General features: G+C 35.1%; 1 long non-coding RNA gene across 1 annotated transcript in view; it reads left to right on the top strand.

Annotated features, from left to right (window-relative positions):
* Positions 1-7,469, top strand: part of LOC111088061 — a 53,302-nt gene extending 45,833 nt beyond the window's left edge. Inside the window, exon 3 of the long non-coding RNA XR_002612679.1 lies at positions 7,409-7,469. This is a non-coding gene — a long non-coding RNA (uncharacterized LOC111088061). The remainder of the gene's footprint in view (positions 1-7,408) is intronic.
* The last annotated feature ends 817 nt before the right edge of the window (positions 7,470-8,286 follow it).

Here is an 8,286-nt window from a genome sequence, read left to right as displayed (position 1 = left end):
GTGCGAAATTCAAAACAAACAAACTTCAATCGTTTTAAGTGGAAAAAATTTTTGTTTTAATTTTGATCTAATTTCGCTGACTGACCATGTTGAGCTTAAAAGTTTTTCTTATTTTATTATTTACGAACATGATAAATCGAATTGTATTTAATTCAACGGGTCTATATTCTACATAAAAATGTTTTAATTTCTGTAATAATTTGGTGATTTTTGTGCTTAAAGTTGACATATCAGAATTACCAAAACAACCGTGTCAAAACAGCACTAAATCTTGAATGAATGTGAAACATGTGACTTTATTGAAATTGAGATTAAACCTGCAATAACTTATGGTTCGCCACTGTTTAGATTTTGCATGTCACATGGATAATGACACTATTTAATTAGTTTTGTGTGCAAACATTTTGCAAAATATAATATTTCATCTTTGTCAACTAAAACTGAGAAAGTGAAAACGGAGTCAGTCTTGAAACATTTCAAATCAGCATCACACAAAGCCGCCATCAGTACATAGAAAGAAGAAACAGACTTTTAGGTCAACATCAAGCAACAGTCATGCTGAAGCTGTTGCAAAAAAATAAATGTAAAAGGCTGCAGCAGACACAGTTATTGTGCATTTAGTCACAGCATATCGCATGGCCATTCTCTAATTACTCAAGAGTTGGAAAGGTTTAATGGTTCACGATGTGACACTTATCTGAATAATAAACAGTGAGGAATTTTTATTCAACAGATAAGGGATGTATACCACGATGCTATAACAGATGCTGGAATGTGCTGACATTGACATCTTTTCTCTTCTTTGGTGCAGTAGTATGAATAGAAGAGACTCGGAGAAGGAACTGTATGTTCGTCTCTTGAATGAAGGATGTCCAAAGCTAGTATTTCTAAAACTGGTATACTTAGAAAGGGCCAAAGCTGAGACAGTGATGAAATTAGACAATGTATTTGAAAAACACTTGTGAAAACTCTGATGAACTGCTGAGATAATGAGCCAGAATCTTTGAGTGTTTGTTGTTATCGAAAAGGAAATGAGGTCTGATTCAAAGCTAACCTGCAAACATAAAGTAACCAAATGTTCAAGGTGTTCTAAGTGTATCAAGTGTGGATGCAATCATGATGGCACATCAGTTGCTCAAACAGGCAGTCATAAGAGAAGCGAGAGAAGCTTTGGTGGAAGAGGTGTTGTCAATGCCCAAAGAGAGGTACATCTGCGTACAGGAGTAGTAAATTTATGGATGTATTCAATGACTTGCCCTAAAATGGGGATGAGAGCAGAAGGAGGAGGGCGATTCAAGAAGCAATGAATATGAAGACATTTTCTGAGTGAAGTGCAAAAATATTACAAAGATAAGAGAAGGGTGTAATACAAAAATAATGGCGAAATAGTATAACCATAGTGTGCAGGTGGTCCACTTTGGTAGATATAGAATAATGGCGAAATAGCATGACCATAGTGTGCAGGTGGTCCACTGTGGTAGATATAGAATAATGGCGAAATAGCATGACCATAGTGTGCAGGTGGTCCACTTTGGTAGATATAGAATAATGGCGAAATAGCATGACCATAGTGTGCAGGTGGTTCACTTTGGTAGATATAGAATAATGGCGAAATAGCATGACCATAGTGTGCAGGTGGTCCACTTTGGTAGATATAGAATAATTGTGAAATAACATGGCCATAGTGAGCAGGTGGTCCACTTTGGTAGATATAGAATAATGGCGAAATATCATGGCCACAGTGGACAGTTGGTCCACTTTGGAAATATAGGATAATGGCGAAATAGCATAACCATAGTGTGCAGGTGGTCCACTTTGGTAGATATAGAATAATTGTGAAATAACATGACCATAGTGTGCAGGTGGTTCACTTTGGTAGATATAGAATAATGGCGAAATATCATGGCCACAGTGGGCAGTTGGTCCACTTTGGAAATATAGGAAATTATTCTATATCTACCAAAGTGGACCACCTGCACACTATGGTCATGCTATTTCGCCATTAGGCGAAATAGCAGGACCATAGTGTGCAGGTGGTCCACTTGGTAGGATAGAAATAACTTAACGACTGCTCAGATAAGAGAAAACAGCATGACAAAATGATCCATAAATTGTGCCCCACATTGTCATTACGTCACTCTTAGGCTTCCTGATTTGATGGGATTCTCCAACACTTACCAAAATTTTCTGCCACTGGGTCAGAGACTGCGTTTTAAATTATTTCCTCATTCCATTAAATTATCAATCTCACACCCAGTACTTGTCGTCATTTTAGGTTTAATGTGGATTCTATTTTATTTTTACCAAAATAACCCTCAATCCTTATATTGATGTTGTAACTGTTTCTATTGTTAGACTTACTCGTTTGGATTATTCATTAAAAAGAAAAATACAAAGTCCTGTCTACTTAATGAAAGCGTTATATTTATTTGACTACAAGCTCTACAAGTTAGCTTTACTAACGACAACTGAACAATAAACCTAAGTTCACAGTAGATGCAAATACAACAACTTCAAAAAAACTGGACTAACTGACTATCTGGCTCGCAGTAACAGACAAATTGACAAGCAGATTCGCTAACTCAATAATCAGTCTCACCTACTCTAGCCTAACTCGTGTTTCATAGGCTGGAATCGTTTTGTATATACTTTTAAGGAGGTTCTGATCGTTAAAAAACCATCCCCCAGTGGGTCAGCGGTAAGTTTACGACTTATAGTGCTAACATCCAGTGGTTGATTCCTCGCTGTGGACAAAGCGCAGATAGCCCATTGTGTAGCTTTACCTTAAAAAACTAGGTAACTAACTTTAAGCAACGCCTATCAAATTATTTCATATCTCCCTCTGGCTAAACAACAATACAAACATTATTACTAAAAAAAATAACCTACAACATATTTTAATTAACAAAGTTTGCCCAGACATTACCAAATATATCTCTAAATACGCTAACATATTATTATTCTCTTAAATAATAGATAAGAAAATCAATTGTCGTTTTTTACTAAGCTACAGCAACAAAATGTAGTAATTTTGTGTACGATTGTTAGAGAAACAAATTAGCACGAGAGATAGCAAGCATAAAACTCAAACCTGGTGTGTGTTTTGTGAAGAGAATGAGCTGATGATTCGTTGAGTGTAAAGTTGATTCATTACCATCAAGTCTTTTGTCTCACAGTCTGGACAGACCTGCCTCAAGTAGCTGAATTTTGTAACAACAATCATTCCTTAGTTAATTTTAGATGTATAATATTGTGTCATTGCTCTGTGAGCCTTTATTAACGTGCATGATAACCTTTCTAAGCTAAATATGAACCAAATTTTTATTTTTCACAAATAGTCGTTTTGTTATCAAGTAATCTCCTGTATGTATTTGGTATTTTCATCCTGTAATATCTGGTATTTAGTATTTTCAAACTGTAATCTCTGGTATTTATTTGGTATTTTCAAACTGTAATCTCTGATATTTGTTTGGTACTTTAAACCCATAACCTAGGGTATTTTAACCTGTAACCTCTGATATTTGTTTGGTACTTTAAACCCATAACCTAGGGTATTTTAACCTGTAACCTCTGATATTTTCAACCTGTTATCTGGTATTTATTTTCAACCTGAACAACACTTTATGCAACACGTGGACTACACAGCCTGTCAGATATCCCTAAAGTTGAGGTATAACCATTCATAATTTAAAAATAGTAACAGAATTGGAGACAACCAGTCCGTAGCAGGCCTATCATATTTTATACATGGATGGGCAGGATTCTTTACAGTAGGTGTCTGTCACTTGTTGGCGATAAATCTCAACAATGAACAAACAGCACACAGTCCACTTGTTTGAAAATAATACATTAAAACAATTAAAATGTATATACAAATATTCGTTAAACGTTACACAGTTAATCACCACAGTTGTATCCAGAGCTCTAAGTTCACACAGGCGGGTTCAGTTAATTTAGAACACAATTGACAAGACGAATTGTTCTTCTCTGCTCCGTTATTACAAAATAATCGTCGATAAGTTCACTTAAGTTACTATGTTGTATCCAGAGCTTTAAATAATTGTCCCTTTTCCTCAAAAGTACACACAGGTTTGTTCAATTACTTCAGAATTTAACTGGCAGGAAAAATTATTATTCTCTACTCTGTTGTTACAATACAATCTGTGATAATTTCACTTAAAAAAAGCGTCACTGTACGCTTTTTATAGCTAAACTCACAAACACACAATCCAGCTCTAGCTATCTAACTAACTGTCTATCTTTGTCTAGCTAACTTGAACTACATTTTGTCCACGTATTTATAGACTGATAGAAGCCTAGAACGTTCTACACCAACGCAGTAATATAATGCGATAACACCCAATTGAAACAATGAGAAAAATTTAGAAGTTCCTAGTAACATGACGCAATAATACACCAAGCTCAAGCTCACAACAATTGAACTACACAACGTATGATTCGTACACGGTTACATAAATAAACAAACCAAACTATCTTTTCTAAATATAACAAAATTTAACACTCGGGCTATAATTAACCAGAAACAGTTGTGTATATCTAACATATCTAGACACATTAACCATTAGGCCACTCCCTGCCCTATAAAATAATCATTGAACATACGTTTTATCCAGCAAAATCTCTGGGTAGCTACTATGCACTTTAAAATAATTTGTATATGTATACACAGTTGAAGTTGAGTACATTATGTTAAAACGACTTTGGAGCCTCGTTATAGATCATGTTGCTGCATCTGGTCGTTCTCAACCGTAAATCTTTTTTAATATCCCTAAAGAGAAATTTCCATTGCAAATGGCTCCATCGTAAAGGCTTGCCGTGTTCCAAGCACACACACACACACACCATTCCGTGAGTGACTTGACTGGTATATCTTTATATGTGATCGCATGTATGCCCATTTCATTCTCCAGGACGGTTCAATCATCAACTGATATGTTGACCAGGTGGCTAGGGCGCTCGACTCGCAACCTGAAGGTCGCGGTTTCGAATCCCAGTCACACCAAACATGCTCGCCCTTTCAGCCGGGAGGGTGTTATATAGTGACGGTCAATCCCACTATTCGTTGGTAAAAGAGTTTGTTGATAGGGAGCAAGGCTGGGTTAAAAATATTGTGGTTATCATTAGGTGTTATAACACGTCCCTGAGTTAATAATATTGTAGTTATAGTTTGTTGATAGGGAGCAAAGCTGGGTTAAAAATGTTGTGGTTATCATTAGGGATTTAAACACGTCCCTGAGTTAATAATATTGTAGTTTGTTGATAGGGAGCAAGGCTGGGTTCAGAATGTTGTGGTTATCATTAGAGATTTAAACACGTCCTTGAGTTAATAATATTCTAGTTTGTTGATAAGGAGCAAGGTTGGGTTCAAAATATTGTGTTTCTTATTAGGTGTTAGAACATGAATTTTAACGGTATTCGAGTAATTTAATGATAGGGAGCAAGGCATCCGCATGTGTTATTACTTCGTATCAGGTTACACATCTGGGTTAACAATATCGTGATTCTTGTTTGTATGAAATAATAAATGCGGATAAACAACATGGCCGGTTATTCTTTGATATCGCGTAACAGACCTGGGTTAACAATATCATTAGTTTTATTAATTTGGGGAAACGAATATGGATGAAATATATGAAGAATCTTAGTTGATACCGTGTAAAAATATCTGGGTTAACAATATTGGAAATATTAATTAGTATCGCGTAACAAGACTGGGTTAATAATATTGGAAATCATAACTAGTATCGCGTATCAAATGAGGGTTAGTAATATTGGAAATCTTAGTATCGCGTAACAAATATAGGTTAATAATATTGCATCACGGGTATCGAAACACGGTTTCTAGCGTTGTAACTCCAAAGACATACCGCTGTGCCTCTGGGGGGGGGGCAGAATGTTGTTGCATGCGTACATTCTGCATGTTTCTGTGTAAACAGTAATTTCGTTTGGTTTGTTTTGAATTTCGCGCAAAGCTGCACGAGAGCTATCTGCACTAGCCATCCCTAACTTACCAGTGATAAACTAGAGGGAAGGCAGCTACTCAATACCACCCACCGCCAACTCTCGAGGTATTCTTTTACCAACTGATAGTGGGACTTACCGTTTTATTATAACGCCCCCACGGCTGAAAGGGCGAACTTGTTCGATGTGACGGGGACTCGAACTCACGACCCTCAGATTGCGAGTCGAGCACTCCGTAACCACCAGGCCATTCCAGGCCTATAAGCAGTAATAATAACTAGTGAACAATTTTCAAGTCTATTCAGTAAAGACATAAAGCGTAATGAATACAAATATATCTCCATTGCTATCAATCAGAATTGTCAGGAAAAAAATGGAAGCAATATGATCAGTTTATAGTTCTTTTCAAAATAGTAAATCTATTGTATGTTGGTAAAAACATTTGAAATTTTGACTGCTAATCAGAATATTTCTTACGCATTAAACCCTGGTATATTATCAAAAACATTTTATATATATGGGACGATGATCAGAACTTTTTTAGCCGCGGCATAGTGGCTGATTAAATGGCTCTGAGTTTTTTTGTTTTTGTTTTTTCAAGTACAAATTTTTAGCTCACAGCTCCATACCTCTCGACCGATTTGAGATCAAATTACAGCCGCGGCCATTGAGGATTCCCTCTTGTTTTTCAAGTACAAAATTTTAGCTCATAGCTCCATCTCTTAATCGATTTGAAATTTAATTACAGCCGCAGCTATTGAGGATTCCCTCCTATTTCTAAAATTAAAACTGTGATGCATACTAAAAAATTATGTGCAAAATGAAGACTGTTACTTTTAAATAATGTAACCAAGGAAACTAAATCTGTGGTTACTTTTTTATGTTTATCAACAATTCAATGATAATTCCTGGTGGTAACAATATTTTTCCACTGTATTGTTGTTACTGTTTTATCTCAATCAAACCTTAAAATGCTTTAATCAGTTATTCTTGAAGGTAACAATATTTTTTTCAGTGTATTGTGGTTACTGTTTTATCTCAATCAAACCTCATAATGCTTTAATCAGATAATTCTTGAAGGTAACAATATTTTTCCACTGTATTGTTGTTACTGTTTTATCCCAATCAAACCTCAAAATGCTTGAATCAGATAATTCTTGGAGGTAACAATATTTTCCGGTGTATTGTGGTTACTATTTTATCTCAATCAACACTCAGAATGCTTTAATTAGATAACTCCTATTGGTAACAATATTTTTCCAGTGTATTGTTGTCACTGTTTTATCTCAGTCAATACTAAAAATGTGGTTACGAATTGACAATGTGTTGTTTATAATACTTTTTATTCACAACCACAAACATAATGTTGAAATACTAAAATTACTCTATTTTTAAAATATATTGTCTTATATTTCTTTCTATTTAGCACCTTCATTAGTATTTCTGGGGTGTTTCTCGATTCTCCCAGTACTGATGATGATAATAGGTAAGATTATTAATTAGTAAAATATTTTCATCGATATGTTGACCGTATCCCACTGTCTTATTTTAAATATTTCGATTCAAAACTTGTGCGAACCCCTGAGAGGTATTTTATAAATCAAGGGGCTGAAAAAATTAAACTTTGCGGTTATGTTTTCTGTTTTAGTTATTTTAATGAAACTAGAGAATGTTTCGAAAACAAAACCTAGAAATGTCATAAAAACTGTTAATGTAATCTAGTGCTTTAACCTTAGGCCTTTATTTACGTCCTCAGACAAAACTCTGTTTGAAACTTGGTAATTTTTATTAGTCGGAAGAGATAGAAATACTTTACCACACTTTTGTTATCCGTTTAAAATCGGTTATCTTTTATACGTACATCTTATATCTTAAAAGTTAAATTTCAAGTAAGAAAACAATAATCACCCTTGGTGAAAATCTAACGAAATAACTTTGGAGATGGGTAAAAAAGAAGGTTGGGTATCTTTGGAGAAGGGCGACAATGATAGTGGACATCTTTGGAGATGGGAAACAAATATAATGAATTATCTTTGGAAACAAGTAACAAAGATGGTGGGGTATCTTTGGAGATGGGCAACAAATATAATGAATTATCTTTGGAGACAAGTAACAAAGATGGTGGTGCATCTTTGGAGATGGCCAACAAATATAATGAATTATCTTTGGAGACAAGTAACAAAGATGGTGGGGCATCTTTGGAGATGGGTAACAAATATAATGAATTATCTTTGGAGACAAGTAACAAAGATGGTGGGGCATCTTTGGAGATGGGTAACAAATATAATGAATTATCTTTGGAGA

This window comes from Limulus polyphemus, unplaced genomic scaffold (assembly GCF_000517525.1).
Source record: "Limulus polyphemus unplaced genomic scaffold, Limulus_polyphemus-2.1.2 Scaffold3065, whole genome shotgun sequence".
Taxonomy (NCBI): Eukaryota; Metazoa; Arthropoda; class Merostomata; order Xiphosura; family Limulidae; genus Limulus; species Limulus polyphemus.
Note: the sequence above shows the minus strand (reverse complement) of the source record. Positions and strands in the feature narration are given on the sequence as shown.